This window comes from Euprymna scolopes, chromosome 8, assembly GCF_053919585.1.
Source record: "Euprymna scolopes isolate OS-2025 chromosome 8, ASM5391958v1, whole genome shotgun sequence".
Taxonomy (NCBI): domain Eukaryota; kingdom Metazoa; phylum Mollusca; class Cephalopoda; order Sepiida; family Sepiolidae; genus Euprymna; species Euprymna scolopes.
In genome coordinates this window covers 164,527,583-164,547,279 of record NC_136489.1, presented here as the reverse complement: position 1 = coordinate 164,547,279, position 19,697 = coordinate 164,527,583, and the positions used below count along the sequence as shown (strand labels likewise).

Sequence of the window (19,697 nt, the reverse complement as noted above, 5' to 3'; positions counted from 1 at the left end):
CTTCATCAACGGGGAACTTTTCTACAGGGAGGGGTAGCAAAAAAATCGTTCCTTTTATGACAATTTAGCCAAACACGCATGCGCAAAAAACGTTCTTTCTTTAATCAGTTTAAATATAAAAAAAGACCTAACTTCGCTCACGCGATCATAGACCAGTCGTTTTCGTGGCAGCGTCGTTATCTTAAGATTGCACTTCGAGCCGAGATGTCAGATATTTTTTTTCGGTTTTTTAAGTTTTGTTATTGAAACAGGGTTATTTTTGCCATTTTTCGTTCGCGGTTTTTTTTAAATATTTTTCCAGCAATTAAACTTGATAGTAATGTATTCTGAAACCAGTAGGTTGACATATTTAATGTTGCCCTGTTGTTGTTATTATAATAACAACAATAATAACAACAATAACAATAATAACAACAATAATAACAATAACGATAATAACAATAATAATAATAATAGCAACAATAATAACAATAATAATAACAATAATGACAAATGTTATAATAATAAATGTTATAATAATAAATGTTATAATAAATGTTATAATAACAATAATAATAATAAATGTTATAATAATAATTATAATAACAATAATAATAAATGTTATAATAATTATAATAATAATAAATGTTATAATAATAATTATAATAACAATAATAATAAATGTTATAATAATTATAATAATAACAATAATAATAATAAATGTTATAATAATAATGTTATAATAACAATAATAATAATAATAAATGTTATAATAACAATAATAATAAATGTTATAATAATAATTAAAATAACAATAATAATAAATGTTATAATAATAATTATAATAATAACAAAAATAATAATAATAATAATAAATGTTATAACACATTTAACCTGGTAACTTGCAGCTGTTCGAAACAAGTAAATGGAGCTGTCTTGCATTTCATCGTTCAAGCGTCGTCAGAAATTGCATGGTTGAATTATTTTGGTCGTACTTTTATCCGGTGGTACGTTTATTTTGTCGTACGTTTGTCCGGTCGTACTTTTATTTAGTCGTACGTTTATTTGGTCGTACGTTTGTCCGGTCGTACGTTTGTCCGGTCGTACGTTTGTCCGGTCGTACGTTTGTCCGGTCGTACTTTTATTTGGTCGTACGTTTGTCCGGTCGTACGTTTGTCTGGTCCTACTTTTATCATTTTACCACACGTTGTTCGCTATTTTACGTCTCAACTTCGGTTTTACTTTCATTAAAAATACTTCGATTTTGTAGAACAATTTTAATTCTCCTGTCTTCCTGCTCTCAATTAATTCTCTCTATTATTTTCCTTCCAAAAATAATTTCGAAGCCAATTAATCTTAAACGAATAAAAATTTAAACAAAAAAATAATTATATTTAAATATAATTAATTGGCGTCCAATTGTACAAATTCCATGTCTTCGCAGAACTAAAATAAATTTTTCGTTCGTCATCAAGTCTGCCGAAAGATTTTGCGTTGTTTTAGATTCAGTTTTTAAACGAACTGCATATGTCGGTCAATTGATGTTGGGCAGGTCAACAAGGACCCTTACGCTCTGTTCTCTTACTACTTTATGCTAGCCTCACGTCTGAACAAGATGATCACCGACTTATTCCGTTCTGCAATGCTAAATTTAATACAATAAAATCAACTTTTTCAAGTGATTTTTCCCCCTCTGGGTTTATGTCTATTTTTTTTTATTATTTATTTAGGCTTTATTTGCCGCCACGTATCGTTTTAATCGGCCGGTTCTAATGGCTTTCAAACTTATAATTACTTGATATGAAGTTGAAAACATTGATAATAGAAACTAGTCTATAAATTCAGCTACAGTGAATACGAGGGGTACATAGTTCCAAATATATATCATCGCCATATTTTTTTGCTAGGATTGTAACACGATCAGCAGGTCACTGGCGTGTGACTGGCTTCATGTGTTATACTAAATGTCTTAGAAACGGTCTCGTGAAGATGGCCAATCATTAGAGTCTGTGTATCAAGAAGAAAATCATACCTGAGATGTTGGGTGTGGGTGTGGCTCCTTTATTTTGTCAAGATGGTCTCTTCACCCTGGTGGTATTGTGGCTGGAATTTTCTTTCTTCGTCCTCCAGATCGCTTCGTTGTTTGATGGAAGCATTCATGGCAGACTCAATAAAACACACAACACGACACAATCGAAATATTTATGAGAAATCTTAACTATTTTATTATGCATAAATATATTACAATATTTTACAATGTTTTACAAAAAGGATCAAAAGCAATTAATATTTAAACTTTAAAAATTATTAGACTGAGCTAGCTACGTAGATAGTCATAACTAGTGCTGATGGTAAGGGGGTGCCCCCTCTCGTTCACGGAGAGACAGAAATACGCGTGTTTATCCCATGTCGTCCGGCCGAAAAAGAGGTCAATCTCGAAAGGGAATTCTGGGATTGCATTTCTTTGTATCTCTACGCTTATGGCGAAATCACCACCCGGCCGTGCTGTAGAGTGTCCACACCAGGCCATGTCCGCCAAATAGCATTTTTTGTAAGAATTAAACGATTTTCTCTCCGCTTCTTTTCTCTCTTTATATTAATAAAGCGCCTCGCAGAAAGTTAGATACAAGGTCAGGTGTAATTAATTGCACCCTGAACTGCCTGAGCAGCCCGTTCTCAATTCATGGCGCCTAAATTGAAGAGCAATAAATTAGCCCTTTCTCAGTGAGAAGGTAAATATGGGAGGTACGATTTCTAAATACTGAACAGTAGCAACCCCCAGCAACAAAGGAGATATTTTCGGCAGCATGACAACAGATGGTCCATCAGGACACCGGAATGGACACCTCTTTAACATGAGAGACCAAAGGGAAAGCCAAGAACGAGATGAACGGACGATCTGATACAACACATGGGCCCCACGTAGCAGCGGATAGTTCGGGACAGCGATAGATGCTAAAGTCCAGGAAGGGGTTCCTCATTGAGTGATAAATAGGGCTAGGGCAACAGCATATTATTTTCATTGTTTTGACTCTCGAGTGTGTATCCGTTGATAACTTGCATACTTTTATATAGTGATGTGGTTCTTGGTTGATTAATTGTCTGTGTCGGGTATATACTCGAGTCAAAACAATAAGAATATTCTGTTGCCATAATCTTAGTGAAAAAAAGCCTTGATTGATTGATTGATAAGAAAAACGCATCTACTCGAGTTGTCGGGTTTTATTTGAAATGGAGGTACCCTTTCCAGAATAGGTACATAATCGTGAAGGATTTTTAGTCAAACACGAAAATAGTTAATTCTATGGCGAAAGTTATGAAAAACTGATTACGTACCTGAAGTTATGGATGCGAAAATGTATTTTTTAAAATTACAAGCTAATTATGGAATCAACAATTCTTAAGATCTCAAGAATCTACACGATTGAGTCATTGCGATTTTTGTGTGGTGGAAAAATGTCAGTGTCATTCCCATGTTAAAAGGGTGGTTGCAATTCAGTTGCCCTACCCCTAGTTTTGATCATCTTACCCAGTTTATTAAGGATATCACTAAGATCACAGACAGCGGCTTATAGATAGATATCTCTTACTTTAACATTACTAAAGAGTTAAAATAAGAATTACGTATATAAATGGATACGTTTGGAAGATTTTTTTTAATGCGTTGTTTTTATTCTTCCAAACGTATCCATTTATATACGTAAGTCTTATTTTCAATTGATATGCAACGCTTTAAGTGCATGTAAAGAAAACAATTTCATTATCTCTAAAGAGTATTTTGCTATATGTGGGTTTGTTCTCCTCAGACATGTTACCGAAAGAAATTTTTCAATTTGATAAGTCGAGTAGTGCGTGCCAAGTGCCAGAACATATCCAGTGTTGCAGCTCTGTGTGATTTACAATTACTTTCAAAGAATGTGTTCCGATGAACTTGCTGCACTTTTACTCTATTTTACATCATTTGTTTGTGGCATTTAGTGCAGTGCATCGCAACATAAAGAATGCATATGTAAATAATATTAATCTGCACCTTTTTATATGTATAGTTTGTCATTTACAATGTTTTTAATGGGATAAATGCATGGTGGAATGATAAATTGTCGCCCTAGAAAAGACGACAGGATTCAATTTCCGTTTGATGAAAATAGGTTTCCCTTTTTTTTTCTTTGTTGCAGACCATCTACTAGTTGGCCAGTTGTGTACAAATCCTGAGAGCGGTAGGAGCCCTCTGTCATGTCTGAAAGTGACACAATGTGCAATAAGCGAGATTGGAGATGTGCCGCTGTACAACTCATGCTCCCTATTGATCCAAGTTATGAGAACAGGACCATTGCCAACACCCTCAAAATGCAAATCTGGATAACATGGACGATGATGATGAAAAAAAAGTTTATAGCCACGGTTGTGGTCTTTTGTGTGGTTTCAAGTGAGGGCCACATCATGCCACCTGACACCTTAGAAGACTTTTGAAAGTCATTAGTGTACCTGGATGTGCTGAAGCCTGTGGTGCACCCCTGGTGCACTCAGGTGGCCGCTAACAGACCCTGGATGTGGCAACACGACTCCGTGCCAGCCCACAAGTCCAAAGAGGCTCAGGCTTGGCTTCAGGGGGGGGATTGCTACGGCTTTGAATTATTCTTTCACTGCCCCCCTACTCCTCTGAACTGACCCCACTTGACTACTTCATTTAGTCATATGTCGAGAACATAACCAATATGGCCTCTTACAACACCAAAACCAGCCTGATCGCCGTCATCTGCAGAGTATTTGTCCAGCTCTCGCTGATGCTTGTTGAAAAAGCATACTCCCAGTTCCGGACTTGTATCAATGCGGTGATTGAGTTGAAGGCGGCTACATTGAATAAATGTCAGCTCTACTACACAATCAAATTACCTGAATTGATTTTTCAGTAAAAGTTTTAAAATAAAAGTATAATGTTGTGTTCTTTAGTGGCGACACTTTTATACATTGTACATTGCGGAATTTGTTTCACTTTGAAGCATCGAGTGTGACCTAATGTTATATACTGGGTGGTATCAAGATGACGTACACTCTGTATTGTTGTTGTTGTTGTCTTAGGAAGAGTCTTAGTGTTTCATCTAGAGCAGGGTACATTATACTACATGAGCACCAAATTGAGTGTTTGTTACGTTATATCATAAAGGATTGAGTGTTTGATTATCTTATCTTATCAGAGTTAATGTCGTTGTGTGTGTGACATGCATTTTCAACATACCTTCTGCCATTTTGTTGGTCCATCTGGAACATTTCGTCTGGGAGGGAGACTGGTACATGTTTTTGGGGACGATGATTCATTTCACTCCAAGACAAGAAATTGGTTTTATAGTTTATTCACCTTCCAGATCGATCGCAGAAGAATGGAAAGTGACTTTGGCCTGTGTGGTTTCTTCTTCTAGGTCTTATTTCTACCACGTCAGCGTTCGCCCCCCACACCATCCAGCGAAGGGGATGAGACAACGGCAAAGCTGTCCGCTCTCTTCCAAGTCCCAACCAAACCTCCCCGATTCAGCTAACCTGATCACATAACTCGCACACAATCCGATCAGCTGATCTTGACTTCCGGTCAACGTGTCTACACTATAACTCACACTCCTCCACCTCTCTCTCTCTCTCTTTTGATCCATTCTATAATACTATGTTTAAAAATGGAAAATATTGCATTAATCTATTTAAATACAACAGACGTGTGTGTAAATATCTAACAGGTAAACTCTTAAACTACTGATTTCATAACACTGAAATTCTCAAGAAATAATATTTATGCACTAAGGATGATTTATAGCAAGTAAATTCTTTGTTTCCATTCATGAATAATGCGTACAGACATCAGCAAATTGGCATACAAATTGTTCATTCAAACTCGCCGACATGTTTGTATTTGAGCGCATGCTCAGATTCAATTCATTCAAGTGTTTTTTTTTTTTTTTTACTATTACGCCTTTGTATTTATATAGTAATGAGGGAAAACTGCAGACGCTATTTCTCTTGAAATTATAGTCCGGGTGGGGACGACGTGAGATTATTATCGGATGCATTGCCGGCAGTTTTGATAAGACATATTTTTATTCCATTAGGGAGGGGACGAAAGGCTGAAGGGGATACTTCTGGTAATGAGGTCATTCCTCTTCAAATTATGGTGTTAAGTAGAGGACAACTTTAGATTATCATCACATGAATTGGCGAGTTTTTAAATGAGACAATCCTCCCAGACATAATCTCATGTTTATTCCAGTATGAGGGTGGTAGGCAGGGGGGGACTTCCGGTTTTAAAGTCATTCCTCTTCAATTTATGGTGTTAAGGGGGGACAACTTGAGATTATCATCACATGGATTGGTGACTGTTTTAATTAGACAATCCTCCCAGATTATCAAATTTTTGTGCGAGGTGGACGACTTGAGATAATCAAAGTGTTCAATATCCTAGATAGAGCAGATGTGTTTAAGCACAACGTGTCCTAGAAGAAATTATTATGTTGTCTTGTTCGTGTGTTATGGTATACGTTACTCAATGAAAAATGCCCAATATACGGGCAACTCCGAATAGCCCTGCCAGTGATGAATAAACTGGAAATGGAAACTTTAAGAATTTTTATCTGAAGTTTTAACAACTCTGACTTCTGGACTTATTTTATAAATAAAACTTAAACCTTTAACCCTGTAAAAAAAGAAAACTAGTTTTGGTCTGACGTGATTTACGTTATGTATTCTAACAGGAACTTAAACATGCCTCTATTTAGTGATTTTCACTCAAACAAGGAATATTGGCACTTCAACCTAATGGGCTACTGTTTGGAGCCATGTTAAATAGAGATGTGGGAGATTTAGGTTTACATTATTTTAAACTTCTGCATGTCGGTACAGTCAGAACTAGGTAACAGGGGTGAATTCCAAATAGCAGCCTGAAAGAAGCAGCTATTAGGGTAGAAGGTTTTCCGGTATCTAGACCTCTAGTGAAAGGGTGAGATTTTGTTGCTAAACTGGTTCGTACGGGGAATGTAAACCAAGCGCGTAAAAATTTAATGGGTTCAAAATGTATTTGTTTCAGTTCATGTTTCCCGGGAGGAAGAACTCTCATGTCATAGCTATCGGTGGCTGAGAAGACTTCTTTCAGTTGTTAAAGGAAAGAAATTTAGTCATAATAGCATTAACTTCGATGATCCGCCGGGATCCGGTGTGTCAACGTGATTTTGGTGTATATGTTGTGTTAGATATGTGTAAATCTGTTTTCCCTTATGCCTACTAAAAATCATGACATCATCAACAAATATATCCATCTCAGACACTTATCAAAGAAGTCGTTTATAGATTTCAGGAATAAAAGTCCAAATATCTGTTTATGAATAAAAATAAATAAATGAGTCTTTAAATAGTGTTACAAATTATATTAATAGTCCAAAAAAAGTTTAGAATAAGTATTAATAAAATTGTATACGTAAGTATATCGTTATTTAACTTTGTCGGCTTCTGAATTCAATTGACAATGGCAAGAGGCAATATTGAAACTGCTGGAGTTGTCGGCTGCAGTACAATAGCTCTTGACGCCATATTAACTCGCAATAACGGAACTTCATGAGTATATCGTTTCTCAGCTCCGATTTAAAAAAATCCATCCTTTTTACGAGATATGACTTTGTTTGCGCGGACAAAGTAGGTTTATGATTGTATCGAAAGCAATATCTAATGCTGTCATGAATATATAGTGTGCTGGATTTAAATTGTATCGAACATCTATGTGGATTTTATTAAAATGTGCTTATTCCTCTCTTTTTCATATGTCTTTCAATCTCTCTTACTCTCTCATAGCCTATCCATGCATCGTTTCTCACTCTGTCTGTCTGTCTCTCTCTCTCTCTCTCTCTCTCTCTCTCTCTCTCTCTGTCTCTCTCTGTCTCTCTCTCTGTCTCTCTCTCTCTGTCTCTCTCTGTCTCTCTCTGTCTCTCTCTCTGTCTCTCTCTGTCTCTCTCTCTGTCTCTCTCTGTCTCTCTCTCTCTGTCTCTCTCTCTGTCTCTCTCTCTGTCTCTCTCTCTGTCTCTCTCTCTGTCTCTCTCTCTGTCTCTCTCTCTGTCTCTCTCTGTCTCTCTCTGTCTCTGTCTCTGTCTCTGTCTCTCTCTCTGTCTCTCTCTCTGTCTCTCTCTCTCTCTGTCTCTCTCTCTCTCTCTCTGTCTCTCTCTGTCTCTCTCTGTCTCTCTCTCTCTCTCTCTCTGTCTCCTTGTTCTCTCTCTCTCTCTGTCTCCTTGTTCTCTCTCTCTCTCTGTCTCCTTGTTCTCTCTCTCTCTCTCTCTGTCTCCTTGTTCTCTCTCTCTGTCTCCTTGTTCTCTCTCTCTCTGTCTCCTTGTTCTCTCTCTCTCTGTCTCCTTGTTCTCTCTCTCTCTGTCTCCTTGTTCTCTCTCTCTCTGTCTCCTTGTTCTCTCTCTCTCTCTGTCTCCTTGTTCTCTCTCTCTCTGTCTCCTTGTTCTCTCTCTCTCTGTCTCCTTGTTCTCTCTCTCTCTGTCTCCTTGTTCTCTCTCTCTCTCTGTCTCCTTGTTCTCTCTCTGTCTCCTTGTTCTCTCTCTGTCTCCTTGTTCTCTCTCTGTCTCCTTGTTCTCTCTCTGTCTCCTTGTTCTCTCTCTGTCTCCTTGTTCTCTCTCTGTCTCCTTGCTCTCTCTCTGTCTCCGTGTTCTCTCTCTGTCTCCTTGTTCTCTCTCTGTCTCCTTGTTCTCTCTCTGTCTCCTTGTTCTCTCTCTGTCTCCTTGTTCTCTCTCTGTCTCCTTGTTCTCTCTCTGTCTCCTTGTTCTCTCTCTGTCTCCTTGTTCTCTCTCTGTCTCCTTGTTCTCTCTCTGTCTCCTTGTTCTCTCTCTGTCTCCTTGTTCTCTCTCTGTCTCCTTGTTCTCTCTCTGTCTCCTTGTTCTCTCTCTGTCTCCTTGTTCTCTCTCTGTCTCCTTGTTCTCTCTCTCTCTCTCTGTCTCCTTGTTCTCTCTCTCTCTCTCTCTGTCTCCTTGTTCTCTCTCTCTCTCTCTGTCTCCTTGTTCTCTCTCCCTCTGTCTCCTTGTTCTCTCTCCCTCTGTCTCCTTGTTCTCTCTCCCTCTGTCTCCTTGTTCTCTCTCCCTCTGTCTCCTTGTTCTCTCTCCCTCTGTCTCCTTGTTCTCTCTCCCTCTGTCTCCTTGTTCTCTCTCCCTCTGTCTCCTTGTTCTCTCTCTCTCTGTCTCCTTGTTCTCTCTCTCTCTGTCTCCTTGTTCTCTCTCTCTCTGTCTCCTTGTTCTCTCTCTCTCTGTCTCCTTGTTCTCTCTCTCTCTGTCTCCTTGTTCTCTCTCTCTCTGTCTCCTTGTTCTCTCTCTCTCTGTCTCCTTGTTCTCTCTCTCTGTCTCCTTGTTCTCTCTCTCTGTCTCCTTGTTCTCTCTCTCTCTCCCTCTGTCTCCTTGTTCTCTCTCTCTCTGTCTCCTTGTTCTCTCTCTCCCTCTGTCTCCTTGTTCTCTCTCTCCCTCTGTCTCCTTGTTCTCTCTCTCTCTCTCTCTGTCTCCTTGTTCTCTCTCTCTCTCTCTCTGTCTCCTTGTTCTCTCTCTCTCTCTGTCTCCTTGTTCTCTCTCTCTCTCTGTCTCCTTGTTCTCTCTCTCTCTCTGTCTCCTTGTTCTCTCTCTCTCTCTGTCTCCTTGTTCTCTCTCTCTCTCTGTCTCCTTGTTCTCTCTCTCTCCTTGTTCTCTCTCTCTCTCTGTCTCCTTGTTCTCTCTCTCTCTCCTTGTTCTCTCTGTGTCTTCTTGTTCTCTCTGTGTCTTCTTGTTCTCTCTGTGTCTTCTTGTTCTCTCTGTGTCTTCTTGTTCTCTCTCTCTCTCTCTCTGTCTCCTTGTTCTCTCTCTCTGTCTCCTTGTTCTCTCTCTCTGTCTCCTTGTTCTCTCTCTCTGTCTTCTTGTTCTCTCTCTCTGTCTTCTTGTTCTCTCTCTCTGTCTTCTTGTTCTCTCTCTCTGTCTTCTTGTTCTCTCTCTCTCTGTCTTCTTGTTCTCTCTCTCTCTGTCTTCTTGTTCTCTCTGTCTTCTTGTTCTCTCTGTCTTCTTGTTCTCTCTGTCTTCTTGTTCTCTCTGTCTTCTTGTTCTCTCTGTCTTCTTGTTCTCTCTGTCTTCTTGTTCTCTCTGTCTTCTTGTTCTCTCTGTCTTCTTGTTCTCTCTGTCTTCTTGTTCTCTCTGTCTTCTTGTTCTCTCTGTCTTCTTGTTCTCTCTGTCTTCTTGTTCTCTCTCTCTCTCTCTGTCTCCTTGTTCTCTCTCTCTCTCTCTGTCTCCTTGTTCTCTCTCTCTCTCTCTGTCTCCTTGTTCTCTCTCTCTCTCTCTGTCTCCTTGTTCTCTCTCTCTCTCTCTGTCTCCTTGTTCTCTCTCTCTCTGTCTCCTTGTTCTCTCTCTCTCTGTCTCCTTGTTCTCTCTCTCTCTGTCTCCTTGTTCTCTCTCTCTCTGTCTCTTTGTTCTCTCTCTCTCTGTCTCCTTGTTCTCTCTCTCTGTCTCCTTGTTCTCTCTCTCTCTGTCTCCTTGTTCTCTCTCTCTCTGTCTCCTTGTTCTCTCTCTCTCTGTCTCCTTCTCTCTCTCTCTCTCTGTCTCCTTGTTCTCTCTCTCTCTCTCTCTCTGTCTCCTTGTTCTCTCTCTCTCTCTCTGTCTCCTTGTTCTCTCTCTCTCTCTCTGTCTCCTTGTTCTCTCTCTCTCTCTCTGTCTCCTTGTTCTCTCTCTCTCTCTCTCTGTCTCCTTGTTCTCTCTCTCTCTCTCTCTGTCTCCTTGTTCTCTCTCTCTCTCTCTCTGTCTCCTTGTTCTCTCTCTCTCTCTCTGTCTCCTTGTTCTCTCTCTCTCTCTCTGTCTCCTTGTTCTCTCTCTCTCTCTCTGTCTCCTTGTTCTCTCTCTCTCTCTCTGTCTCCTTGTTCTCTCTCTCTCTCTGTCTCCTTGTTCTCTCTCTCTCTCTCTCTCTCAGTGTTCTCTCTCTCTCTGTCTCAGTGTTCTCTCTCTCTCCCTCTTTATCCTTGTTCTCTCTCTCTCCCTCTTTATCCTTGTTCTCTCTCTCTCCCTCTTTATCCTTGTTCTCTCTCTCTCCCTCTTTATCCTTGTTCTCTCTCTCTCTCTCCCTCTGTCTCCTTGTTCTCTCTCTCTCTCTCCCTCTGTCTCCTTGTTCTCTCTCTCTCTCTCCCTCTGTCTCCTTGTTCTCTCTCTCTCTCTCTCTCCCTCTGTCTCCTTGTTCTCTCTCTCTCCCTCTGTCTCCTTGTTCTCTCTCTCTCTCTCTCCCTCTGTCTCCTTGTTCTCTCTCTCTCTCTCTCCCTCTGTCTCCTTGTTCTCTCTCTCTCTCTCCCTCTGTCTCCTTGTTCTCTCTCTCTCTCCCTCTGTCTCCTTGTTCTCTCTCTCTCTCTCTCCCTCTCTCTCCTTGTTCTCTCTCTCTCCCTCTGTCTCCTTGTTCTCTCTCTCTCTCTCTCCCTCTCTCTCCTTGTTCTCTCTCTCTTCGTTCAGGATTGAACTCAGCACCTTTGGGTAACTGTAAACGTTGTCTCCTTGTTCTCTCTCTGTCTCCTTGTTCTCTCTCGGTCTCTTTGTTCTATCTATCTATCTATATAAATGTCTCTCTCGTCAATCTCCCGTTCTCTTCCCTCTCCCTTTCCGTCTCTCCCTCTTTTTTTTTCTTTAAATGTCTTTCTCTATATTTTAATTCTATTTCTGTCTATATAAAAAAATTTCTTTTATATTTCATCTTAAAATTGCAACATCAATAAGGAACCTGCAAACATGAATGCTTCATCAGCAACACAAATACTGGTTACATTGCGCTTCATTAAATTTTTTAATTTTTTTTACTTTTTCAAACAAAATTCACATAAATCTATATATCTATGAAAGTGGGAATGTGCGTGTGTGGACACTTCTCAACCTATATACTCAACGAATTTTTGATCTATAGACTTAAAATTTGGTATAAATGATATTCAGACATGAGAATTTTTTAATCGGTTTTCATCGGGAAAACGGGCAACTAATGAGTCAAAAATGAAAAAAATGTTACATAGGGGGGGTCGTCGGATATTTTTCTATTTGCTAACTGTTCCACGAATGCGCATACATGACTGATTCACATGACAGATTCATTATGTTTAAAATTAGTACAATTTCAAAACACTTTTGAAAGCCGTGTTAAGCAGGCATAATGGTTATCGTACTTGATCTACTGTCTTTAGGTGTTGGTCCCAGCGGGAGTATTTTTTTCTTCTTCTTACAAGTAATGGGCGGTTTGTATAAAAAATAAATAAATAAAAAATAATAAAAAAAACATAATGCTCGCATTCACATGTCTCGGTTTCTGTATGAATAGATATAATATTTATATCTATTTTACGACCGGGCGATCTATAATCTATATAAATGTTTATAATTCAAACACTGTATTTGTCTGTATTTTTGAGATGAGGTTTTTTCATTTATTGAGATTGTCGGACTGACTTCCTCATCTTGGTTGTTATAGTCACAATATTTCGGCCGTTTTGCCCTCCGGCCTTCATAAGGTGTTTTGTATCGAACTGGGGAACCGTTTGTTAGGAGTCTCGAACCCAGCCCTTTATTATTATTACGGGGGTACCGTGTTCGGACTCCAGCTAGGTTCTGGGACATAGTTGCTGATTCTGTTTTGAATGTTACTTTTCACTGCCTTCGTTCAGGATTGAACTCAGCACCTTTGGGTAACTGTAAACGTTGATACAACGTCTAAGCTACATGTCACTAGGACAATTCTTAGTTGTTTTTTGTTAATGTTAAACCTATGTTGTTATTCAAGGTTTTCTCTCTCTATTGGAGGTGTCCAAATTGCATTCAGCTCTACGCTTGGTTGTTATGTCCGAGCATGTGAGCTGTTTCGTATAGTTTTCTCACTTTCCAGTGGGTCTCTCTGTTTATTATTTTTTTCTTCATCCCATAGGGGCGATGGTTCCCCCCTCTCCATCCAGACATGGTTGGCTATACCCGATACAAAACACCTGATGAAGGCCGGAGGGCAAAACGGCCGAAACGTTGTGACTATAACAACCAAGATGAAGAAGTCAGTCCGACAATCTCAATAAAATTCAAACATTGTTTAAAAATAGTGGACTTTATAAATAGTAAGTACTAGCATGGGTACCCGGCGTTGCCTGGGTTGATATAAAGTTCCGTTTGGAACACACCTGCTATTCTAATCATTTTCATCATGGGTAACGTGTATACCCCCACAACAATTCCAAAAATAAAAGAACGGATAAAAACATGTAAATATAATCGCCCCAAAAAAGAAGTGATACCCTCTCCACCATATATTTCAGCAGCAGGAATAAAAAGAGAAGAAACTATTCTCCGAATAGTGAGCATTACAAGCCTTTTTGTTCGTAAAAGTGTGTGCTTCGAATTCAAACTTAAGTTTGAATTCGAAGCAGTTAAAAATTCTGTAGTAAACTTTTACGACGTGACCCAGCGTCGTTTAACCCCCTTAAAAAATGATCTACCAAAAATTAATTCCAAAAACAAATGAAATTTTTCGTCATTTTATGTTTCTAATGTAATCCTCCCCCAACCCTCCAAAATTTAATTCGTCATAATTTAGGGGTTCGTTTTGCTTATGAAATTGTTAGGTTAAAGTACAGAATGGTCTGCGCGAGCCTTTTCTAGTTTCACACAAAAACATGCGTTCACATCTCAAGCTATATTACTTGTCATATATATACGCGCACACGTCCACACACGTACATATATTCATGTTCGCGTACATACTCACATTCACGTGTATACATATACGCTAACGTACGCACATGTACACACACATGGACAACGTCACTTCCCCTTTCAAAGGAAATCCACACATGCGCAAAAGACCACTGGAAACTACTATAAAAGCAAGAGACAAGCTGTTTCCAGGTTTTTCAGACCAGCCACTTAGCTGGACGGTCTACGGACCGACAGCGTTCCTTTTCGGCATGCGCGCACACGCGCGTACCTGACGCCACTTGCTACGATGTGGAGCAAAAAGCTAACAAACAGTACGTACACTTTATACGCTTTCTATCTCCATAACCTGGATTGACTTTCTCACTCTATCTCCCCTTCGGCTTTGGTCCATCAGCACAGACATGTGCGCGACTCTCTACTGAGCTTAACCCTCTCTTTCTACAGGCCAGCTTGCCACTTCGCGTTTCTCTATGGCATTCCCTTTCCTTCCACGCGTGTAGTCGTCAACGGCCGAATGAACACGTGTACACCGAAGATTGTCATTTCTCAACGGAAAATAAACGACATGTTTATTTTATTCCAGCAATTGAGTTCTTTGTTTCATTCATTCAATTCGTTTCATTTTTTTTTTCTTGTGGCAAGTTAGGGTATTTATATCCTGGTCCGCAACAGGTCTCATAAAAATTAAACTTATTTTTATTTTTATGTTTCAAATGTAATTCCAGTCGCTCCCCCACAAAAAAATAAAACAAATTGTATTTGTCATGCTTTGCCACCCCCTTCGATCCCCAAGCTTTAAAACATTTAAAAATGCTTATGGGACATGTCTCGTTGAACGCTTGGTGGCTAAAATGTGGGAGCTTATTTTACGTTAAATGTATATAGGAAATTGATCCACTACTTAAAACGTTAAGAATTTTTTTTTTCAAAATTTCTTTCATATTATTCATAAAGGCTGCTTAAACATATTAGGCCCCAAAAACGTAGATCTTCATTATTCTTAAGAGGGTAAAACTGCGCTGGATCACGTCGTAAAAATTTACCCTTTTATTAATTAGAAAGTTAAGTTTGTAATCGATGAGATTAACTTAGAAAAGTGTAAATTCTGGAATTTAGAGGGGGCAGTAGATTTTTTTAAAATATGTTAAACGATGCTGAGTCACATCGTAAAAATTTACAGGTTCTGTGTAGCCGTTTAAAAAATAATAAAACAAAAAAAAATTTTCGAAAACTTTTTTTGTGTGAATATTAAAAAAAAAAACAAAAAAAAAACATTTTTTCTATCCACACGGAATTATTTTTTCAAGCTAAAAACTTAGAGATTACCAAATTATTTTATTTGGTGAATAGTTTGTATTGAAGTTTCTAGGGGCAAATATCTCTAAAACAAATAATAATTCCAAATAAATTAAATTAAATATAATTATTGATTAAAGTTTATTAAATAACAATTTTAAATAGTGCACATAAAAGAATTCTCTCGCAAGAAATATTAACTAAGATATCGATATTTAATAAAATCGATTTATCTTAATGTTATATGCAAATGAGGTGATCTCTTCATTGTATATTTTGCAAGAATAATGATATATATAAATATATATATATATATTAATATTAGATTCGACCTATTATTTTTTTCAATAATGACCGACGTTCATAGACAAGATATACTTTGAATAGTATTTAAAATGAATTAAACTTAGTATAAAACAAAATGTTTTGTACTGGGAATTTTTGTAAACTTCAATTCGAAATGGCTACAGTCACAAATGTTTTTTTTTTTAACTATTACAGCAATCTGAAATTGTTTAATTTTAAAACTATGCTTTTCCCGTGTTTATTCAATAAATTTAATTGATTTATTTAAATTTTAATAGTTTTTAAACATTGATCTCAAATTAAAAGTATGACATGGGTATTTCATTAATGCGGGCGATTACTGATCGGGAATTAGTCTCTCTCTCTCTCTCTCTCTCATATAAATCTCACTTGTCTGTTTAAATGCATGTATGTATTTTGTATATTTATCTTAAACTTTCGACAGAGGCGACGGATTTTCACGAGATTAGTATCGTTTTGAAGCACGACCCTTCGGACGACGAATATCGAAACATTGGCTAAAAACATGAATTTCTTCACCCGCAACTGGACACTTTTCTACAGGGAGTCGCCGCTTTTTCCGCCGATATTTTTGAAATTCATCCCCCTCTTTTCGATTGGCTAGCCTTGATTAAAACCTTCGCCACTTCTGGTTTGGCGATGGACGCAACGACAAAGACGTTACGTTTTTGTTTTTTTTTATGTTCTTTTTCTCCTGCTTGGTACGAGTTCGAGCCTGCCTGCCTACTACCACTTTTAATTTTTTAACCATACGTCAAGAACATCACCAAAATGACTTCCTACAATACCAACGCCAGCCTGATCGCTGGTACCCTTTGAGTATTCGCCGAGCTCGCGCCGGCGCTTGTGAAAAAGGTATGTTTCTGGTTCCAGACCCGCATCGAGGCGGTTATTTAAGCTGAAGGCGGCTACATTGAATAGATGTCAGCTTTACTAAGTAATCAAGTTATCTGAATTGATCTTTCTAATAAAAGTTATAAAATAAAACTTTAGCGTTGTTTCCCAGGATCTTCCAGCGGCCGTTTGATTGCACCAGGGAATCTCCACGCTCTTCGACACATCCAAGTATACTTTAGTGTTAACTTTCAAACTGACTTCGAACCTGTGCGGTAGCATGGTGTGGGTCTCACCTGAAAGACCATAACCATGACCGGAAACGGTTTTTATCACTCTGGACACGTTCCTGTAATTCGTGGAAATCCAGCAATGCATTTTTAAAATGCTGGCAATGGTCCTCTTATCATAAAGGATCGGAAGAGAACATGCGTTTACAGCGGCGCATCTCCGATCTAGCTCGTTGAACCTGGTGTCGCTTTCAAACATGATAGAAGGCTCCTAACACTCTTAGGCTTTGTACACAACTAGCCAACAAGTGTGCATAAAAATAGAAAACCAGTTTTTATCAAATGGAAATGGAATCATGTCGTCTTTTCCAGAGCGACAATTTTATCATTCTATCCTGTTCCAGCATCCAGGAATGATAACGCATATAATAGCAAAATACCTAAGAAAAGTGGCAAATATAGCAATAAAACTATAATTATTAAAATTAGTAATAATCCAAACCCTAATAGAAATGAAAGAGCTAATAAACAGAAATTTGCAACGGTATAACTTGTGTACTATGCATACGACAAAATAAATCTCTATTATAGAAAATTCATTTCGTGTGTGAGTTTCTCTCTTCATAGGTTCTGAAACGACTGAGCCTATCTTTTGCAAATGTCACACAAAAGCCAATTTATATATCTGGCAGTGTTCTTGGATATGTTTTGTACAGAAAGTTATACAAATATCGATAATCGAAAAAATCCGATCTTAAAAATAACTCTTCTCTCTTATGAATAAACAAGAATAATTTTTACAGAATATTTTACGTTACACCGGCAAGGGAGATAATAAAATTTCAGCAAAACATTTTTTTCGTAAAAAAAAAAACAATTGATTACAATGTGGAGATATAGCTTAGTCTAATGAACCCGTGTTCAAACCCGGGTGTACCTCACCATTTCAATTTAATTTTTACGTATTAATGAGTTCAGTTTACGACAAAAGCTGAGGTACCATTTAAGATCGCCGCAAATCTTTCCTTTTAAAACTAAACATTAATGAGAAGTGACTTTACCAGGGCATTCATCGTCAAGCCTAAATATCAGCTGGCATTGTAAACCAAACACGGACGGAATTTGAACGACATTATCATTATTTTTAGCGAATAAATCCACCAAGCAAATTATTTCTCGTGATATATAATAATCAACCGAGGCTGGGTTCAATAATAGATATACAACCTTCATCGTATTCTGCGGTCAGGCAAAGCCAGACTACCGGCTAGCGCCTAATAAAAAGCATTGTTTATCAAATAAAATCAGAATAACAAGTAATATTACCTGGGCGTAACCGCCCCTATTTTTTTTTAACCAGATATTACAACGGTAAAAGTATAATTAATAACATGAAAAGGCTAATTAAAACAGCACTAGCAAACCATTGGTAGAAGCTCAAAAAAGTGGATGCTCGCCGATAGTCGAGTGGAAAATAGTACGATAAGCCAACACATGTAGAAATGTAGGCAATCCGTGTAGATACTTTCTGATTGAGAAGTTCGGGAGCTTAAACCTTAAAGAAACCTAAAACCTATTAAACTGTATAAGCGAAAATACAAACAACTGTATGCACAGAATGCATATAATGTACTTTAATTTAATATATCTGAGTATTTCCTAGTATTATATATTGCCTTATTTTCAGAATGTGTTAGGTAATTTGAAACTTCGCACAGATCTGCTACATATACACATATGGGGACTCTTTCTGTCTTTGACAGACTATGGATACCCACGAAGGGGTGCCTGCGCGTGAAATTTGTGGCAGGAAGTGCACAATCTCCAACCACACCTCTCCTGAGTCAACATTATTAAATACCAGTGGCAAGTGAAGTGTATATACAGGACGCCTGGAAAAAAAATACCGAGATAAGAGGAGAGCACATACAGCGCCTAAAATTCCCAAATAGTCACCCATCTGGTATTACCCAGGCTCAACGCTGCTTTACTTCGGTGATATAATGAGAACTATTGTGTCAACGCAAGATATATATTTTAAGAGGTACAAAACTTATATATAGATTTAAATAAAATATTAGACAAATTCGCGAGAGAACTTTCGGCTATCATTTCTTCAGGAGAAAATTGATAGCAAGGGAAAACAATACTATTGACGAAATTAAAGAGCACTTCGTGGAATTTAGAAGTGCCAAGAAATGAAAAACCAAAAACGATTAAAATAGAAGGGAAAAGAGGGTCAAAGTTTGATTATTTCATAACATATATATATAACTACTTAATTTACTCACATAAAATTAATATACGAAAGTATAAATTTATGCGTAAACTTTAAGTATTCACTTCAAAAGTGCTCAATACGTAGGTAGAGCTAGTTAGTAAGTTATAAAATATATGTGGCGGTTAAGCTACACTGAATATTCCGCGTTTCATCCACTCTAGGACTATTCAGGCTTATGCGCGAATTTTGTGGTTGTTTGTCATTTTTATATTTAAACAACCACAAAATTCGCGTATAAGCCTGAAGAGTCCTAGAGTGGAGGAAACGCGGAATATTGAGTGTAGCTTAATCGCCCTATATATTTTATAACTTACTAATATATATATATATATATATATATATATATATATATATATATATATATATATATATATATATAATTATTTCATATTGAATGTTGGCGTTTTTATAATTTAATTTTGTTGCAATGTAATAAACTTGAAAAGTGTGCTTTTTTTTATTTTGCATTTTTATGTTTTGTGTGTGTTTCTTTATAAAGCGAGTACCTACAGACACGTGTTTCGCTGTATTTATGGCTCATCAGCGTAGCTGATTATACCAGTACTCGTGCCGTTAACAATAGAGACTATGATCAGCTATGATATATAGCTCTGGTCGAAATAACTTACCATTTTTATCGCGTTTAGAGTTATGTCGATTTTTGTTAATTAGTATACATGTTTTTTATTTATCTATTTCTCTTCTCTATTATTATTATGTTACTTTATACATGATTTCCTCCACAAAATGGCAATATAGCTTTGCAAACGCTGCCTCGACACAAAAATCGAAAATGGCCAAACTACTTACCACTACTTAATGCATGTTTTCCGGCTATTATTATTCAATTTTATTCTCTACTAGCAGGTAGACCCAACGTTGCCCGGGATTGAATGGTGCTTAACAAATATTTCTCAATCTTATATTTTGTCATCGAAATCCGTGAAATCGCCCGGGAGGAAACTTCAGATGCTTCCATGCAGTAACTTAGTCCAAAATATGTTATTCTCCATTGCACTCAAGAAAACCTACTGTTTCTTTTATAAAATTATT

General features: G+C 37.7%; 1 pseudogene; it reads right to left on the bottom strand.

Moving 5' to 3' along the window:
• Nucleotides 1-9,985: 9,985 nt before the first annotated feature.
• LOC145283997 (uncharacterized) lies at nt 9,986-16,622 on the bottom strand (annotated as a pseudogene).
• Between the last annotated feature and the right edge of the window lie 3,075 nt (nt 16,623-19,697).